This window comes from Camelus bactrianus, chromosome 9 (assembly GCF_048773025.1).
Source record: "Camelus bactrianus isolate YW-2024 breed Bactrian camel chromosome 9, ASM4877302v1, whole genome shotgun sequence".
NCBI classification, from domain to species: Eukaryota; Metazoa; Chordata; class Mammalia; order Artiodactyla; family Camelidae; genus Camelus; species Camelus bactrianus.
In genome coordinates, this window is record NC_133547.1 from 32605131 (window position 1) to 32624955 (window position 19825).

The 19825-nt window shown below is 39.6% G+C and overlaps 1 long non-coding RNA gene across 1 annotated transcript in view; it reads right to left on the reverse strand.

The window, feature by feature from the left end:
* Positions 1-558: 558 nt before the first annotated feature.
* LOC123615506 (uncharacterized) overlaps positions 559-19825 on the reverse strand; it is an 88152-nt gene continuing 68885 nt past the window's right edge. The window contains exons 2-4 of the long non-coding RNA XR_006723120.2: positions 15545-15619; positions 2946-3055; positions 559-1231 (exon numbers count right to left, since the gene is read on the reverse strand). This is a non-coding gene — a long non-coding RNA (uncharacterized LOC123615506). The remainder of the gene's footprint in view (positions 1232-2945; positions 3056-15544; positions 15620-19825) is intronic.

Consider the following 19825-nt stretch of genomic DNA (forward strand, 5'->3'; position numbering starts at 1 on the left):
ATTATATGAAATGCATTCCCTGGGGCTTTAAAAGGTGAGACGTTAGCTAGGCTGATAAAAAGGGATAGAAATAAAGAGGAGACAGGTTCTAGTTAGAAGTGCAACCTGCAAAAGCTCGGGGCTGTTGTTGTAAGAGCGTATTTGAAGAAATGCTCCTAATTGGGTGTGACTGAATCTGAACATGAACTGTATTTATAGAGGTTCCGGAGGTTGCCGGGGCCAAGCCAGAACTGTCTCGTAAACCAAGCTAAGTAGCTGGATGTCTGAACTGAAAGTGGCAGGGAATGATGGTGAGATAGAAGCCTGTCTGACTGCCTGCTATCCCCTACCCCCTCCCTTCCTGTTTATTTTCCCCTCTCCCTCACTCCCTCCCTCCCTCCCTTCCTGCCGCTTTCCCTCCCTCCCAACCCTTCCTCTCCCTTCATTTCATACTCTTTCCTACTCTTCAGCAATGCACTGAACGAGGCAAGGAGAGTCCAGTAGTACCATAGGATTCCGCTCTAATTACTTACAGTCTATTGGAAGAAAATGCACATGCAGTTAGCTTACTGTCTTTGGAATTTATTTTTTGTTTACTTTTGGAGACAGACAAGGAAATGCAAATAAATAGTATTAGACTCTATAATGCTCCAGCCTTTGTGTTTAATATTTTGCATATGTCATCTCATTTTATCCTCACTATCGCTGTATAAAGTAGGCAGATCGTGTGCAAGCAAACTAATGTATTATATACATGATTTTCATAATTAAAACTAGAATTTCGACCCTGGGGTGTTCAAAACCAGTCTAGACATCCATCTGTTACGGGTACTTAAGTGAAACCCTGAGAGATGCTGTAGCCCATTGCTCAATGAATTTGTCAGCTTCTGTATATTTCAGGGAAAATTCCCTAGAATTTGATAATCAGATGGAAGCAGTGGTGAGCTCTTGCACTATTCTCAAAGGATTTAAATGTGATAATTTTTTTGAAGGAAGAAACTGATGTTTTACCGTATCTTCTTACTAAAAATGCCATGCAGTTCTCCCTGGGGTGATGGTGGCTGTTCTCACGCCAGGGCCAGCTTCCAACGGAATCATTTTACTTGACTTGCTTAAGGGTCCCTGGGGATTTCGCCTGCTGAAGTCATTCCTTCCCTTCTGATTTCAGTCGTTGCAGAGTTGTGTTGGTTAGATTTATACTTAAGCTTAAATGATGCAGGAAAATGATAAGAGTTTGAAGAAATCCACGGCCCTGCACATAGAATTCAGAAAGGAAAGAGGAGTGTCATCAAAAAACGCCTTGAACATTTCGAGGACAAGGACACATTCCTGGGTACACAAACATCGTGTTTCTGCTTTCAGAGAACTGTTCCCTCAATATGAAAAATTTAACTCATTTTGCTACAAAATGTTCTGCTAAATCAGAAATATTAGCTTCATGCAAAATTCTATTAAACCTTGGTTTATGGTTAGTTGGTTTTGACTGATGAAAGTCAGTGCATCAGAAAATACATCACTAACACAGAGCAGCAGAAATAAATTTGGAATGCGTGTTCCAGATCCCGTTTTTCTAGCACAACAGTCGCCCCTACTCTTAGACTATTTGACCCGAAGCAAGTAGGTAACTTTCCTCCTCTACATTTGAGGGAGTTAGAAATACGACTTTCGATATGTGTTTGGTGCCTCAGGAATCACTGGGGCAGGTGACCTGTGCTCACCTGGTCCTGTTTTCTGGTGTCTGAGACTCTAAGTTCTGAGCCTATAGCCCACCTGTGAGCGGTCAAGTGCAAAGGCAAGCGTGATTGGCAAGTCCGTTCAGCTTAATGAGCGTGACATGACGGGAGAGGGGTTCGTGCCAGACAATTCTTAATTTATGAAGAAGCCCCTCTAGATTATGTGGGTTTCTGAAAATGAAATCAGCCAACGGAGGCTCCTTTTCCAGAAGAAAAAGAAAGGTTACACAAAAGACTGTCAAAGTGATATTCATGCTGAGTGATGATAAAGTCAGAGATATTTTTTTTTTTTCATTCCATGTACTGCCTCATTTGGGAAACTTCTCCAGAAACTACTTTTCTAGGAGAGGATGAGAAGCTAGATCCTTTACCCGTTTGTGAGGTCACCTGATCCGAAAGCATGTTTCAGCCAGAATGGGTGGGTTCCTCAGAAAACCAGATAGCATCTCAGCCAGAACTTTGGATCAGAAAATCTGAAATGTGGGGTCTTTTTGGGGGGTGGGGGTGGGTGGTAATTAGCTTATTTAGTGGTAGTTCTGGGGATTGAACCCAGGACCTCGGGCATGCTAGGCATGCACTCTACCACTGAGCTATACCCTCCACCTAGAAAATCTGAAAAGAGATGCTGCTCAATCTAATTTCTTTCAGTTCTGAAATAGAATTTTAGAAGTCTAGCCAGAGTTTGAGGGCAGTGAATTTACTCTGTATGATACTAAAATGGCAGACACATGTCGTTAGACATTTGTCCAAACTCATAGAATGTACTCACTGAGAACCCTAACGTAAGCTGTGGACTTTGGGTGGCAACTAAGAGACAGTGCCGACTGCTCAATTACAACAAATGCACCACCCCAGCTGTTGATGGAGGGGGGAAGGCTGTTGTGGGAGGGACGGGGCATGTATTGGAACTCTTGAGCTTTCTGCTCAGTTTTGCTGTGAACCTAAAGCTGCTCTGAAAACTTTGTTTATTGTCCAATCATGGCTGCTGCTTTGTTTGCTAGGAGGAAGCTGTTCCTGTTCATTGAAACACTATCTATAGAGTACCACCCACACGTAGGATGGTAAGATGCATGAAGGCAGGAACAAATTCTCTCAGCGTTGTTTCTCTGTGTTAAGAACAGTGTTAGGTACAGAGGAAGCATGCATGTAGTTAACTAAGCACTGAATAAATAAGTGCTTGCATATATGAATGCAGGCAGTGTTGCTGAACCAAGGCCTCCGTAGCCTGCTTACCAAATTGAGACTCGAGGATGGAGTTTTGGATGAAGTAGAAAAGGCAGCTTTATTTCTTTGCCAGGCAAAGAAGGTCACAGTGGGCTGATGCCTCTAAGATGGCAAGCCTACTGGGGAGAGAAGGCAGGGGTTTTATAGTTAGAGTTCATGAGTTTAAGGGGCAGGGCTAGTTTCCATAGAGATCACATACAGGGTAACAAGTTGCTGCAAATTGTTCTTGGTTTTGCAGATGCAGTGGCCCCCTTCCCTCTGCTGGGTATGAAGTTCACCTCCAGCTTTGGGACTCTGTTAATATTCTTGTACCTAGAACAAAGGATGCATAGGAAGGGGCTCCATGGAAAAGAGCTCTGAGGAAAAACTTGTGCAGTTTAAAGTCAGGTTGATAAATGCTTTTAGCTTTTTAAGCAGGCTAAGGCCTGGGACCTCCTGCTGCAGGCTGAGGCCTGCATCTCAAACAACAGGATACAAGGAAATTACAAGGGGTCAAGAGGAGGGCACTGGGGTCAGGAGCAGGGCACTTGGGACAAAAGCAGGGCACTGAGCATGACCCCTGCATGCAGCACCAGCACCACCCAAGCCTCCCTCCTTCCCAGCCTAACCCTGGTCAGCAAGAGCATGGGAAAATCCCTTTAAACCATTGAACTACATAGTTAAGCAGTTACAGACACCACTGCGGATATCAGGTGATCACCAGCGACAGTAGGGTCCTGCTCGGTTACAGCAGTGTGATGGGTGTTTGGGATACAATGTGAACAAGATCCACAAGGCCCCTGCCAACACTGTCTTGGTAGATAGAACAGATAAGGGCACGTCTACTTTGGGTTGTGACCACCAATTTGAATGGGATCAGACTGTGTGTGTGTGTGTGAGTGTGTGCATGTATACAGAAATCTGGGGGACATATAATCATATCTGGGGCAAGTGTTGGGTACAGATAGATTCCTAATTTTTCAGGCGGGATCACAGATACAGGGATGAGAGACCATGAATTAAGGAAGGCTGGTTATAGTTCAAAATAATGAGAGGAGATTGGTGAGCTGAGGAGTAGAGCGCTTACATCCAAGACGACTGCATTTCCTCGTCTTATCTCTATGTGCTGGAGCAAATTGCACTGCTGCCCTGGAAATGAATAATCTCTGTCTAACGGTGCCAGAGGGAAAACTGTAGCTGAATTAGTGCAAGTGCCCGTAAACCTGTCAGGCTGTTGTGTCTTGTGACAGATTCCCAGGAGGTGGGTCTTGGAGATGTCAAGTTCTGTTTAAGCAGGATACAGGCATAGTTCCACTTTTAACAACTTTAAGCACTCATGCATCAGCTTAAAATTTCATTTAAACGTGATCCTGATTTTTAAAAGTTTGAAAATCACTACATTAGTTGTTTCTGTTAGAATTGTTAGGATTCCAGCTCTAACAGACATTCTAGCTCTAATAGGTATTAGAAAAAACTTTAATTTCTTCATTTGTTGTTTCACACAACTAAAACGTTCTAGAATGTACTGACCTAACTTGTACCTTACTAACAAATTCAAACTCTAAACATTACCTCACTATTCTCTACAGACTAAGTGTCATACCCAGAAAGAGACCCGATTTGTACTAATGTCAGAACTGACAGGCTCTTTGAAGGTAGCAAATATGTCATTTTCTTTCAAGAACTTCCACATTTCCTAGAACTGTGCTCCAAATTTAATTGACTTGAAGCAAGCACCGGATAGCACCATATTCTCGAAATGGAGTAAATAATATTGAGCTGGACACTCATGATAAATGATGACCAATGAACTATGTAGATAATTCCTGTAAAAGCCACAGATACCAACCAAACAGTAACTATAGCTTAACAAATAATTCAAATTGCGCATGCTGTGCTGATTTAACATAAAGTCTCAAGAAAATTTATCATGCCAGTGGTACAAATATGAACTGCAAACTAATGGGAAAACTAGAGAATTTAGGAATGAGGCCACCAAAAACACTTCCTAATGCCTATAAAGATTCCAAGTTGGCTGTCCAGTTAATACCTGCTCACTTATTTACCCAGTTAATATCTGCTCCCTTGTTTACTTAATCCTGTGATCATTATTTAAATGCATTAGGTTCATTGACTGTTTTTGTCACCGCTTAATTTATGTGGTCAGTCACTCATGCATAGATATTTTAGAGTTTGTCAGGTGCTAGGCTTATGCTTATATTAAAGACTTTATGTTTGAGTCCAGCTCCAACAAAGCAAGTTGTTACAATAGTAAGAAAGAAAGGTTCTATACAACACTTTTCTTCACTCACCCAACACCCAACTCTGAACCGTTTTGGTTCATTCTGTCTTTAATATTGTGTGTCAGGCACTCAACCAAGCACTTGTAATATAGCTATAAAAAATATATTAGAGTCTGCCTCCCCATGAAGATCACATTCTCATGGTGGGGGGTGGGGAGGAGTAAAATAAATACATAAATAATTAAATTGTATAATGTCAGGTGTAATAAGGATTATGAGGGGAAAATAAAATAGGACAGGGATCAAAGAGTGACAGGTGTGGTCTTTTAGAAACAATGGTGAGTCAAGTCCTTTCTGTGGAGATGGTGGTGTAACAGAGGTCCGAACTAAGTGAGCGGATGCGTTCTGTGAGTCTCTGGGAAAGGCATCATCAAGTCGGAGAGAACGCAAGTGCAAAGGTGCCGAGTTGGGAGCGCTGCTGGCTTGGTAGAGGGAAGGCAAAAAGTCCAGTTTGGCAAGATGGGAAGTAGAAGGACATGAAGTCAGAGAGTAACCAAGAGCAAAATAATGTAGATCTTTGGAAACCATGGTGAAAATTCTGGATTTTTTCCTAAGTCATGCTGAGATGCCATTAAAAGTTTTATTTGGAAGATAACCTGTATATATGAGAGGTGGTCGAGTGGGCAGGAGAGGAACCAGGGACCGGTTATTTGGCTGTTGAGTCATCTGGGGAGAAATGATGCTGATAATGTTAGAATGGAGATGTGGTAATTGGTTGAATTTAGAATATGTTGCTGTCATCATTCGAAATGATGGCAAAATAGCTGCGGTATCTATTTTCTGAAACTGAATTTTCTACTTTTAGCCTTTACTTTTAAAGTAAAGTTACCACTTTTGTCAGAGTACAAAATTTGTCAGCTCCGTTGCTTCAGTGCAGCCGAAATCACAGCATGTAACATATAGAGAGAGCTAATATAAAGGAGCAAATTGCAACAAGGAGACAGAAAACCCCTTTTTGAGGTTTACCAAGTAGCAAAGCTAACTAGCATCTTCAGAGCAAAGTGGAGAGAGGCAAAACTTACTTAGTTTGATCACTAATAAAAGACTCTGCAACAATCTGTTAGACAGTGAACTTAGCTGCAGCCAAGAGAAAACTACTCTGATTCATTTAAGCAGAAAAAGAACTTACAGAAAGTATACTGGACTATTTCCAAGGCTGGAGAAATAGACTTAAAAATGTGCAGACGCAAAGGAAGCTAGGCAGTAAGTAGCAAGGACCCTGAATCCATCACAGAGCAGGTCCAGCAAAGACACTGCTGGCGCCCCCGCCGGTTACCGGGTGCCGCAGCGCGCCTTCCAGCTGCCCCTGCCCCAGGGCCAGCACTGGGCCCTCGTGCGGCCCCTGGAACTGCTGCCACAGCTGATCTTGGAAATGCGCTGCTACTTCTGTCGCTGCCGCTGTCACAACCTCCATCCCTGCTTCTAGCACAACCTCTGTATGTGCTTCCGCCGATCCCTAGCTCCTGTCTGAGCGCCTGTAGTATTGGGCTGGCTGAGCCTAGGGAACCTTCACATGCCCGTGCTACAAGAATCTGGGATAATGGGCATCTAGTCTTGTAACCTTCTAAAATGGGAAACAGGCTCCATCTCCTGTAAAGACCAAGACTTGTGCACACAGTCTAGGGAATCCACACAGCATAGAAAAGGAGATCAGAAACTAGGAAGACAAAAATTTGGGGGGAAAAGGTCTATTGTAGCAAATACATAAGCTAAGACCAAAAACTGTCTGCAAGAAGTAAGAAGATATTTTCTGCAAGAGTATTTTATTCCAGTGCAAATCTACACAGGAAAATGGTGACAGGGGCTACACAAAAAAGGTTAAAGCAGACTGAAGACAGTTCCCTTGAGTTCCTTAAGGAGGCTCAGACGTTTGTATACGAATCCCTTCATCTTTTAAAGTTCAGTCCAGGACGGGCATATGCACAGTGTGTGACCCTTCACTTCGCCTGCTCAGCCAGTGCAGAGGTTGGTAAACAGGAACCTTGTTCTTTCTTGTTGAACCCAATCTTGGCTTCAGATTTCTTCTCCGCACCATGCTCCAGGCAGCCACTGCCAGTAGACTGGTGCTGAGTTGGCTGAAATTCATTTTCCTTTCTAGGTTTAAGTACCGTTTTAGTAAAATGCCTATTTTTCCCCCAAGAAAGTGGACTTGATGTCATGGATATACGTTGGGATGACCCCAGTTTGATGACTACCATCAAGGCTCTTCCTGCTTTCAGCCGTGTGCAGAGATAGCTAAGTAGTACTCTTTAGACAATTTCATTAACAAGATTTAGTTCTCGCCTTGTTGAAGAGACTGTACTATGTTTTACATTAGCAAATGACTCATTGTGTTTTATTAATTACTTAAAATCATGGTACTTTCTCAAATACAAGATCAGGAAGTCTTTAGTTTCTTAATGTCTGTACAGAGTAGCTCCGTGCTCTACACAGTGTCCTGCGTTTGTCTACACCCGTGTAGATACATAGTTACATATATTATATATATGTGAGTATTTATATCCTTAAAAAGTCCATATTTCACATTTTGTTATTTATTAACTATTAGCTTTCCTTTTACTCCAGCTTTTTGATGACTGCTTCATTTTCAGAGATGGCTGCTAGGGCATTCGGAGAAGGATCTTTCCTGTAAACTATATTCAATATCTTGTAATAACCTATAATGGAAAAGAATCTAAAAAATAATACATATATATGTATAATTGGATCACTATGCTATACACCTGAAACTAACACAACATTGTAAATCAATCATACTTCAATAAAAAAAAAACCTTTCCCCACAGATAACCATTTACAAGCTGCTACCACCTCAAGATAACATGGAATGAATCTTTTTGAATAATAGCTCTAAAATCTAAATACATTGACAGGTTGAGAGAATGCAGTTTGTATCATCCACAAAGGGCAAAGCCTGGACATGTTGACAAAATGTCACAGTAGAGTTAATGATCACCGAAAACTTGCAGAAGAATTCAATTGAGAACCTTTTCACCTTAAATCACTAGAATTTTCATGCTACCGATATAAAGGCAAGGTTCTTTGTTAGCTAAGTACAGCCTTCTGAGGCACTTTATTAATTTGAAAAATGGTTCTCTTAAATCATAAATTGAATAATAATAAAGTCAGCATGTTTTCAACCTTGCTGATTTGAGACATGAGACCTTTAAAAGAAAGCTTTCTGTGAACACAGACAAGATACAGAAGAATTCCAACACCCCAAAGATTTCCCTCCTGCTGACCCTTTGTAGTCAGACCCTCCCCATCCCTAACTTCTGGTTACCACTGATCTGTATTCTGGCCTAATCGTCTGCCTTTTTCAGAATGCCATATAAATGGAATCGCACTCTATGTGATCTACTGAGACTGCTTACTCACTCAGCACATCTTTGAGATTCATCCACGTTACTGGATGTATCAGTAGTTTTTATGGCTGAGCAGCATTCCGCTCTGTGGTCACATGATAGTTTATCAATTAAGGAACTTAAATAAAACTGTCCCCCATGTGGAGGGCCCTGTTCACTGTATCAAGCTGAGTGCTATGTATTTCCTACAACAGGTTTTTAATGGGAAATGATAAGGAAATGGACTAAGTTTTGTTTCTCCATTCATAAATATTCATAAAATTAGTAAATTACTTAAATTTGTCTGATTAAAAAAAGACAAAGGAAGTGTTTGCCTCTAATAGCTTATGTATAAATGGATAATCTCATCAGTAAATGGCATATTAATAAAATACGTTTTTGCCTTTATCTAATGCCTTGGCTATTTGGATCAGTTTTTAATTAAAAATAACATACTTCATAGATAAATGAATAAAGAAACAAGGAACACAGATTTAAATGATAAACATTATAATGATTTATTAGGTCTAGAGATAATTATCCTGAAACAATATTGATAAATAATTAATGACATAACTCCTATTTTCATTCCATCTAAGGACATTCAAGATTGTTTATAGGTGTTTTAATGTAAATTGGCCTAGATTAGTTTTATTTAATTGAAAATTTTAAAATGCTAAACTGCTCATATTTTTAAAAGCTCTTTTTTGCTTTTAAAAATCATTTTTCAGTTTTATTAGATAAAATTGATACACGTATACAGTTTGACTGCACGTATACAATATATTGCGTGTAAATACATGTACACAGTATACTGCTCATATTTGGTAAGTTTGACAATATATACACCCATGAAAGCATCACCATAATCAAGATGATGAACAAATCCATCAGATCAAAAGCTTTCTCTGTTCTTTATACATCACTTCTTCATCTTGCCACCTTCCTCTCCCACCCTCAAAGACTGATCTGCTGTATATTATTTCACTATATACTACTTTTCATATTTTAGAAATATGTGTATAAATAAAATCATAGAGGATGTAGCCCTTTTCAAGGCTGTGACTTCTTCCACTTGTTGTAATTGAAATTATCTGTGTTGCTGCATTCATAATTTATTCCTTTTTATTGCTGAGGATCCTATGGTATATGGATATGGATGTGCAACAATTTGCTTATCATTCACTTCTCTCTCTCTCTCCTTCCCTCTTTCTCCTTCTCTCTCTCTCTTAAGCAGTACTCTGTTCCTGGACTCCCAACTTTATTATCTCAACTCAGGGAAAACCCTGGGCTCTGCTTGGCTCCCTCCTCCCTGGCCTGTGTCCTGGAAGCTGTCTCTGGGAAGGCCAGGCCAAGAGTCAGACCACTCTAATTGTTCTTCTGTCTCACGTTCGTTTCCCTGCACTGCCTGATGCCTAACAACTGGACAGCTGTTGTTTGATGTACAGTGTCTACCACTTAAAGTTGTTTCAGGTGGGGGTGTAAATACAGTTCTTGTCCCTCCATCTTGGGCTGATACAAAGCCCTGAGCAAGAATTTTGAAATAAATATAATACATATTTTTAAGTACATAAATACATTAGCAGATATTTCTTAAAGGACAGAATCCTTTTTTGGAAAATAAATTGTTACATGGTAAAGAATTTGACATTTTTCCTGATTTTTAAGGTTTTTAGGTACAAATTTGGAGGTTCTCATTCAATCCATATCTAGAGGACTAAATTTAGATCTCTTTTCCTTTGGAGTCAGTGCTTTAGTTTTTCAGAAAATAAGCTGCAATATGAGAAGTTAAGTATTTCTGATATTCAAACAACACATAAGAGTCAGAATAAAAGATATATTTATATAAAATTATCTTTATTACTGAAGAAATCTCCCTAAATCTCAAAATCACCTATAGATTATTTGTTTATTATTTTTTAATTAACAAAATCAAAGTCTCAAATCCATGACAGTAACTAATAACTAGAGAATATCAGAAGATAACTTACATATTTTATTTTGGTTAATTAGTGTATATCATTATCATAAAGTATTACCATAAATTCAATCAAACATTTTCTTGAAACTCAGTACTTATTAATTATGCGAAGTATATATTTTATTAGGTAATTAGCATATATTCACTACTATATTCCATGCAAAAAGTAGATTAGAACACTATACTAGGCATTGCTAGGACACAGAATACTGGGACAGGGGTTTCTATCATTAGCAAAATGATATTAAGTATCATTTGCAAATTATAGTATCCATGGGCTTTGACAATTATTGTAAGAAACCCTACAATGCCTTTCGTAAAGGTACCCTGGGCTCAGATTTTCATAGCAGAATGGCTGAGAATAAAAGTCTGCTGTAACACATTCGACAGAGTTAGGTCTGGACTCTGGGTACGCACCACCCTTGCGACTCAGTTTTGATTCATCTTTCAGCCTTTTCTTTCCATTGCTCCTCTCGTTGCTGTAGCTGACAACAAATCCTTTATCAGATCTGACTTTGTTTCCAGATCTTTAAACAGCAGTTCAGGCCTATCAAATCGTGGGTCTTAGTTAAAGCACTTTGGTTTTAAGTAACAATTTAAGTCATACAAACTTAAACAAAAAGGAAAATTAATTATAAAGATACAGGTTTTTAGTGTAACCCATAGGCAGAAAGTGCAGCTTGCTTCCACAAGACATGGAATCAGAAATTGGAAAACCACCAGAAAGGAAGCCAGCTATAGGCTTAGTCTTTTTTTTTTCCCCAGCATATCCGATTTCTCTGATTTGTTTTGGAAACACTTGACCGTGATTTCCATAATTTCTGGATATGCTTGTCCTCAATTCAGGCAAATTTCAGAGACTGATTTGTATTTCTTAAAATCCGTTCCAAATTCCTCAGTGTCATGAACTGACAGGTTCACCTTGAATCGGATATCAACTCCCAGTATAATCAACTGGTCAGAAGAGCGAATTACTGAAAGAAAATGTGGCTTCCTGCGTTGGCCACAGTAAATTCTGCTAGTTTAAATGACTAGACTATGAGGTTTTCTCTTGTATTAAATTGCGTGGTCCTTAAGGGCAAGAATACTCAGTTTGGAATCTTCAAAAAGGTCTAGGACAATAGACATTTGTTGAATAAATAAAACACATTACCTAACATTATTGAGAGCCAAATATGTGCTAGGTATTGTGCTAAACATATTATGTAAAATGATTTATTGATTCCTTGTGAAAATCCTGTGAACAACCCACTTTAATTATTTCCATTTTACAAATGTGGAAACTGAGTCTCAGAGAGAGATTAAAGTAACTTCCAAAGCTTCTACTACTAAGAGATGGATCGACTCCACAATGTGATTGTCCACCAGACAAAATTTACTCTGCACCAAGGGATCCCAGGTTCCCCAGGGATCACGGGCGTCTCAGTAGAGAGGACTTCCTACCACGTTGCCTGGCCATCATTTCTATCAGTATTTAGAAGCCTCAGTTAAAGTACAGCATTTTTTTTTTCTGCTTAAAAATGAGCCAAGTGACAAAAAAAAAAACCCAAGCATTTGTGAGAGTATCTTCCTACAGCTACTTCTACAGGGCTTGGCGGGTTGTCTTTCTTTGGTGATGCAGATTTTATAAAGTGGGCCATTAAGCCCTTCATTGTATAGAGAAAAGCTTTTGTTTGGAAGGTGTTTTTTGTAGTTATTTTTAATGGGCCAATTCTTAAAGAGACTTAAAATGTCAAATCCTCTAAACATTTGTGCTCTTATGATTCCTGTAGAAAGTTGACAATGTCAATCATCAAACCACCTTGCAATGGATTTAAGAATCCCAGCAGGGGGTTACTGAGTCCAGGAGTTGTGATTGGATGGAAGGGCTGTGTCTAAAGTTGTCTCAGCACAAGACCTCTAGGCATGGGAACACAATAAAACTGCCAGTGAAGGTGCTTTTGTGGAGTCTGAATGCTACCTGAAGGGAGTGAATGTAAATTGCCAGGTTATCAAAGCAATTGAAATTGTCTGATGCAAAGAGTATTGTCTGCAGCAACAACACTGCTCTTTGTTCCTTTAGAAGGAGCTCTTTAAAAATGTGCCTCTCAGAAGATAAAAGGGAGCATGAGAGAGAGAGGTGACGAATCAGCAGGAGTCACAAAAATTTTAGAGCCAGCTGAGTTTAAATGTGTCAAATGGAATATGAATTAGATAAAAATCCTATTAGTCTACAGTAAATTAGAACAGAAAACATTATCTACTTTCCATGGTGAATTTTTAAGACAGGATGCATGCTTGTTACCCAGTAAGTTGTGTAAATATAAGAAATTCAACTACATAAAAGGAGTCACTTGGCAATGTTGTTCCATTTCCTCATTTATTTTATCTGCTTACAAATTTCTCTGTCCTGACAATTTTGAAGAAGTAGAGGTATATAAGATTTCCCTGGGGGACTTATGGAGACAATTTTAGATAAAGCTCAATTTTAAAGAGAAGATCGGGATTTAACATAAGCCTTGAAATGAACAAATTGACCTAAAGCAGCCATAAATAGTTATTTGCCATTTTGGGCATCTATTTTTCCTTCTAAACAACTGTCATCTTTGACTTGCCGTGGAGAGCTCTTATATCTGCCCGTACCCCTAGAGTCTAGCACAGGACCGGGCGTGAGTGAGTGTTCCGGTCATGCTCATCGCTGATACTGAGTGACTGTGGGGTGATGATTCACTAATCTACAGTCTCCAGGACATTTAGGTACAGTCATCTGTTCATTCCACAAATATAAGTTACATGGGGCTAATAAAACTTGGGCATAAGACTTGTTAAAGAAAAAAATTACTCATTATATTTGTTGGGGAGCACAAGGAGGACTTTGAGTATTGCAATAGGTATAGAAACCACTGCGATGGGATCTTGCAGTTGGGGAGAGAGACTGAGTTCAGTTTGCAACACTGAACACGCATGGGAAAGTGGGAATTTATAGCCAAGGAAAAGGGTGGAGATCAGTGAACGGAAAATTACTAAGAGGAAACATCAAGGGTAAGGGGAGATTCTGGCTCAACCCACCCAACGGGACTCTCGCTGAAAGCAGGCCGGGGTGCTCAGACACCACCTGGGAAACGGAAGAGGATGAGCAGACTGACTGTACATCAATGGTGACCAGATACGGAGGATGCGGGATTCTGCTTAAACTGACTTGCAGGACTCGTGCTAAAGTTGAAAAGTGCAGAGGTGAACACCAAGTCAAAAGTCAAGGGCTCGTTGAAAAGGGGCTCAAGGGAGCCTGAGTACAGTTTGGTCAAGGAGAGAAACTGTCAGGTTCAAATGATTAATATTATTTATCAGTTTTACCCATGTTGAAATAGAAAAAAAAGACAAGTTAAAAATTATCAATTAAAAACCTTATAAAATATACATATCTCAGTTTGGGGATTATCCCACACTATGTGTCTATGCTACAATAGTCAGATCACTACCACATGATAAAGTCGAAATTCCAGAAAAGAAAAAAAATAAAAGCACATGGGCATTTCATTCATATGAACATACAAAGTGTTAAGTCATTAATTAAAAAGTTGTTTTTGAAATACCATGCTTTTCCAGAAAGAGCCAGAAGCTTGGTTATACAAATGAAGAAAATAAAGAGGTAGCCCTCTAAACAGAGAGGGAATAAAATTTTAAAATTTTAAGCAGGAAACACACAGGACTTATACTGAAAATACTTCTTGCCACACAAATGCTTTAGGGTGAGTTGGGGACAGTTGCTAAGTTATCTGCAGAGTACGTCCAGGAAAACAGAGAGTTAAGCAGAGACAGAAAATAGTTGAAGCTTGCAAATTTCTCTTCAATTCAGACGACTGAAAAGTTTGAAAGATTGGAAAAAAACCCATTTGCCAGATTATGTCATCATTTTCCCTCCCCTAAATATCCTGATACCCTTGTCTCCCAATACATAGGACTGCCCTGAATCATGTTTAGAAGGGTACTAGAAAACTGCATCGCAGTCATGAAAATGGGGGGTTGACTCCAAGAAAGCAATTGTAATGTCTGAGTACTAAGCTATAATCTTGTTAAAGCCACCATTGCAAGAAGCAATTACCAATTAAGCATTTCTGGCTTGGTTAAGATTATTATTTTTATCCCTTATAACATGGAAATAATATACATGTGATAAAGATATCATGGTAAAATGTATTTGTGGTATCTCTAATATTGTATATATACTTCATGAAAAAGTAAATGTACAGCAGGAGTTTGGGCTGGCCAGACAGGTTTCAATGGGGTGTCCCTTCACCAGTGTTGTTGATGTATTAAGAGTATATTGTTTATACACACACAATCTAAAAAGGCCAATACGAGAAACGGTTTGTCCAGATGCACGTTAACTCTCCCATGAACTCTTTCACGGGAGTACACGATTGGCCTGTGTGATACCAAAATCTTGCAGATGTACCCTAACTTCCTATCAGCCCAAATTCCTTAAAATCCTTGATAAGCATAATGAGTCTGAATGAAGAGCATGGGATGGAAAAGAAGGTGAGAAAAGCAAAATGAGGTGGAGGGAACCAAAACAGGTGATTGGTGATGGTCCAGTAAGAGAGGCAGAAGATCCTGAAATGCATGGCATTGACCTCAGGGTTTGCTGGCTAATTTAGGGGCAGGTCTGGCTATATTAATCAAGTGAAGCCAACACTATGGCACTGAGAGTTCCTGAGATAGGGAAGAGCTTGTGGGGAGAAGGGTAGATATTAGAAAGTGGAAGCAGAGAGAAGGAAGTGCATTGATGAAATAATGAGACTATCACTCTAGATCTGGAGAGGCACACAAATATGGCACACATGTTCATAATCACCATGACCACAAAACGTTTCCGATGAAAACAAGCCCAGGGCATTACAGATTGCTACAGTTACAGCTTCAGGGTACACAGAGGAGGGTATTTGGAGTCATTTTTAAAGGGGTAGCATATTTCCTTTGCATAATACATATTCTAAGGGTGAATTTCCAAAATTTTCTTACCTCTACAAAGATGAAGCAGGGGAAAATCGTGTAGCTCCTGAACTCTTGGCTTCGATGATTTGGAAACATGTTTTCCTGTTGGGATAGGGAGAAAGAATAAATGATTTTGAAATCAGCTTGTTCATGACTGTGTGCTCTGTGGAAGCGCCACACATTCTCATCACAAAGCTAACTTTGTCTTTACCAGAAATTGACATCTTGCACCCTGAGTTATTGTTTGGAATGTCAGAAACATCATTTTTTTTTTCACTTGTATTGCACCTAGCATCCACAGGGACCTTTCTTTTTTAAATGCTACCTCTGGCTCGAGAGAGGTTATCAAACATTGCCACTTCCACCCTGATGCAGGCACAACCAGATAGCCAATGGCTGACTATATCTGTCCCAGAGAGAGGTGTTATGACTATGGAAATAGAACATCACAGTTCAGTGGGTACCATAGCCACAACTCCTCCTGCAGCTCTGTGCCTGCTCCCCCACCTCCCAATCCCGTCATAATATTAAACATTTCTTTAGATGTTCTCTGTCAATAAACTCTTGTCAGAAACCTGACAAGGAACTTCTGACCGGAGGAATATGATGAAAGAGAAGGACGTCCTGAACTCTGATCTGCAGCAGGAACTCAAATTCCAAGGACATTCCCTATTACCCCCACCACTTAGTTTGGAAAATTTACAAAATAAAATATTCTTAATGTAAAAACCACTTGACTAGGTAAGCATGAGTCCAAGTAGTGGAAAAGTGTATGCAGAATTATTAACATTTAATATATTTTGATTATGATCCTTATGAAAATAAATAAATAGTTTAAGCCCCTTCAGCTAGTCAAGGAGGCAAAGTCTTGCAGAATCAAAACCTTAGAGCCTAAATTAAATGTTTAGAACAGCAGAGAATGCTATGTAGAAATATACGTGCATGTAAGCAACTCATTAAAGACAGAAGAAATATCTAAATTTCTATGTTCACCTGTAGATGAAGCTGAAGTGGTGATAGAGCGTGGCTTTTTTTACCCCCCTGTGTTGTGATATCATGACCAGGCCCAAAAGGTGATGTGGCTCATTTTCTAAGTTCAATTGCTGGTAGCAATTGGGGTCTGCCTCCTTATTGAAGGAGCCAAACCAGTCCAGCCTCTCCCATTGTCTCCCCATAGTTCAGTAGTTTTCAGTAGAATGCCTCACTGCAGGAGATATTTGGAAATTGTATATGGGAGTTAAGCCATTGTAATGGGTTGGACCTTCTACTGACATTTAAGGACAAAGAACAAGGATGCTATGTGCTCTGTAGTGCACAGAATAGTTCTATACACAATGAAAAATTGTTCCCGTGTCCTCCCCTACTTTTTATATATTTTATATATAGTAGTGTGTACCTGTCAATCCCACATTCCTGCTTTACCCCTCCCCGCCACTTTCCCCTTTGGTAACCATAAGTTTGCTTTCTATGTCTGTGAATCTATTTCTGTTTTGTAAGTAAGTTCATTTGTATTATTTTTTAGATTCCAAAAATAAGTGATACCATATATTTGTCTTTCTCTGTCTTGCTTCACTCAGTATGATGATCTCTAGGTTCATCCATGTTGCTGCAAATGGTAGTATTTCATTCTTTTTCTGGCTGAATAACACTCTATTGTGTATGTGTGTGTGTGTGTGTGTGTGTGTGTGTGTGTGTGTGTGTGTGTGTGTGTATAAACCCACATCTTCTTCTTTACCCATTCATCTGTTGATGGACACTTAGGTTGCGTCCATGTCTTGGCTATTGTTAATAGTGCTGCTGTGAGCATTGGTGTGCATGTATCTCTTCAAATTAGAGTTTTTGTCTTTTCCAGATATATGCCCAGGAGTGGGACTGCTGGATCCTATAAATGGCTTAAAGAGTTAAATATAAGACATGATATCATAAAACTCCTAGAAGAAAGATAAACAAAACATTCTCTACAATAAATAGTAGCAGTAATTTCTTAGATCAGTCTTCCAAGGCAAAAGAAATAAAACAAAAATAAACAAATGGGACCTAATCAAACTTGTAAGCTTTTACACAGCAAAAGAAACCATTAACAAAATGAAAAGACAACCTACAGACTGGGAGAAAATATTCGCAAGTGATGTGATCAACAAGGGCTTAATTCCCAAAATATACAAATAGCTCATTCAACTCAATAACAAAAAACACAAAACAACCCAGTCAAAAAATGGGTGGAAGACTTAAAGAGACATTTCTCCAAAGAAGGCATGCAGATGGCTAATAGGCACATGAAAAGATGCTCCACAGCACTAATTATCAGAGAAACGCAAATCAAAACCACAGTGAGGTATTCACCTCTCACTGGTCAGAATGGCCATCATTAAAAATTCTGTAAGTAATAAATGCTGGAGAGGCTGTGGAGAAAAGGAACCCTCCTACACTGTTGTTGGTGGGAATGTAAATGGGTGCGGCCATTATGGGGAACTGCGTGGGGATCTCTTTAAGAACTAAAAACAGAATTACTATATGATCCTGCCCCACTTTCTAATGCCCCACTGGCTTACACCCACTTGAAATGTCAGCAGTAGCTTAGTTATGATGGTAAAAAAAATACAAGAAGTTGTGTGACAATTTAAGAAAATATTACGGATAGGTATGCTCATGTAAAATAAACACGTTGTTTCACAAATTACAAAAATTTTACTAGGTGGAGCATTCTGTTCACCAAAGATTGTTTCCCACTGCACATAGTTTAAAAGATTTTCATTGTATGGATTAAGTTAGCAGAGATTCATGACATGCAGTGATCTTGTTGAATTTCATTAATAAAGTTTATTTTAAAATGTTTCATTTTACTTCCATTTATCTAACGTACATCTCTTTCTATATATATATAATTTAATTTTTGAGCATAATAAGAAATCTGTGTGTTGACAATTGTATATTCAAATTATTCACTTATTTTTTTGTGTGCACACGTCTTTCAATTTTACTCAACACCTTCAATACAGTCTTGCAAAGTGGCAGAACTGAGGACTAGGGGTTGCTGCAAAGCAGCCTGCACCCCCTCTTTTTGATGGAGAGAGGATGCATCATTTTCCCATGCGTGGAGCTGACACAAGAGAAGGTAGCTGGGCTTTGGGGTTTCTTGCCAGCACCACACTCAAGAAAAGCACCTTGCTGGGCTAGGAAATCCAAGCATCAGGACAGTGCAGGGAGGAACACTTCTGCGGGAGAGCTGAGCGCGTGTGGAAGAGGGGGAGGGGGTTCTGAGCTTCCCAGCAAAGAAATTTCGAAGAATCTCAGGGAGAAAAATCAAAACCGACTGTGAATTAATTCTGCCACAAAAGACTAATCCTAATGGGCAATGATGAAAAACAAATTAAATGAGATTTCCCCCAAATTTAAGATGAGAATGAGAGAGAGAGAGAGAGAGAAGCCAATGGCTGATGCCTGGGTCTTGTCTCAGTTGTGCACCGTGGAGCCCCCTTAGACCTCCGCGGGCTGCAAGTAACGTCAGCCAGACAGGGTGCCCCAGGGCAGCCGTGCTCCCACTAGTCTCCCTCCGCTCTCCAAATATAACATCATGTAATCTTTCATGAAATTTAATGTGTATAATGAATGAGTGATGACAAAGGAAATGTGGTCTTTATTAAACTAGAAGGAAAATAATGATTAATACTACAATAGCATATTGCCAGCATCGTTTTCAACATCCTCCATCTTGGTGTAAGTCTCCAGAGTCTTCATTTTGAAGTGAAGACGTGATTCTCCAGCTCCGTGCGTCTGTCCGTCTGTCTGTCTGTCTGTCTCTCTCTCCCTCCGTCCCTCCCTCCCTCCCTCCCTCCCCCTCTCCCTCTCCCTCTCTCCCTCCCTCACACCAGGAGCAAAGATAAGGAAGAACTTTGGATAACATTGATAGCCCAATTTGTCATATCATTATAAAATAAATGCATTTCAGTTAATTGTCTTTGAATTCTCTACAAGTTATCGATTATTTGGGATTTAAATATCAGCAGCTAGGTAGAACTCCAGTCCGGCATGGGCAGGTGAGCTGACCGTGAAGAAACAGCCTTGGTTGCATCATGGACACAATGCTTAAGAAACAAAATATTTGGATCTTTTAAATAAACCAAGACAGCTTTTCTGCTGCTATGTTCAGCTATGTTAAACTATTTTTCAGAAGTGTTTGATGCTTACTTAACTCATTTAATGCATCCTATCCTATATGTACAAGACGAAGGCCAAAAATCTTCCTCAACTTGATCTTCAATACTGTTTGGGAGCCACGGACTCTTAATTTGAGTGCTTCTTGGCACA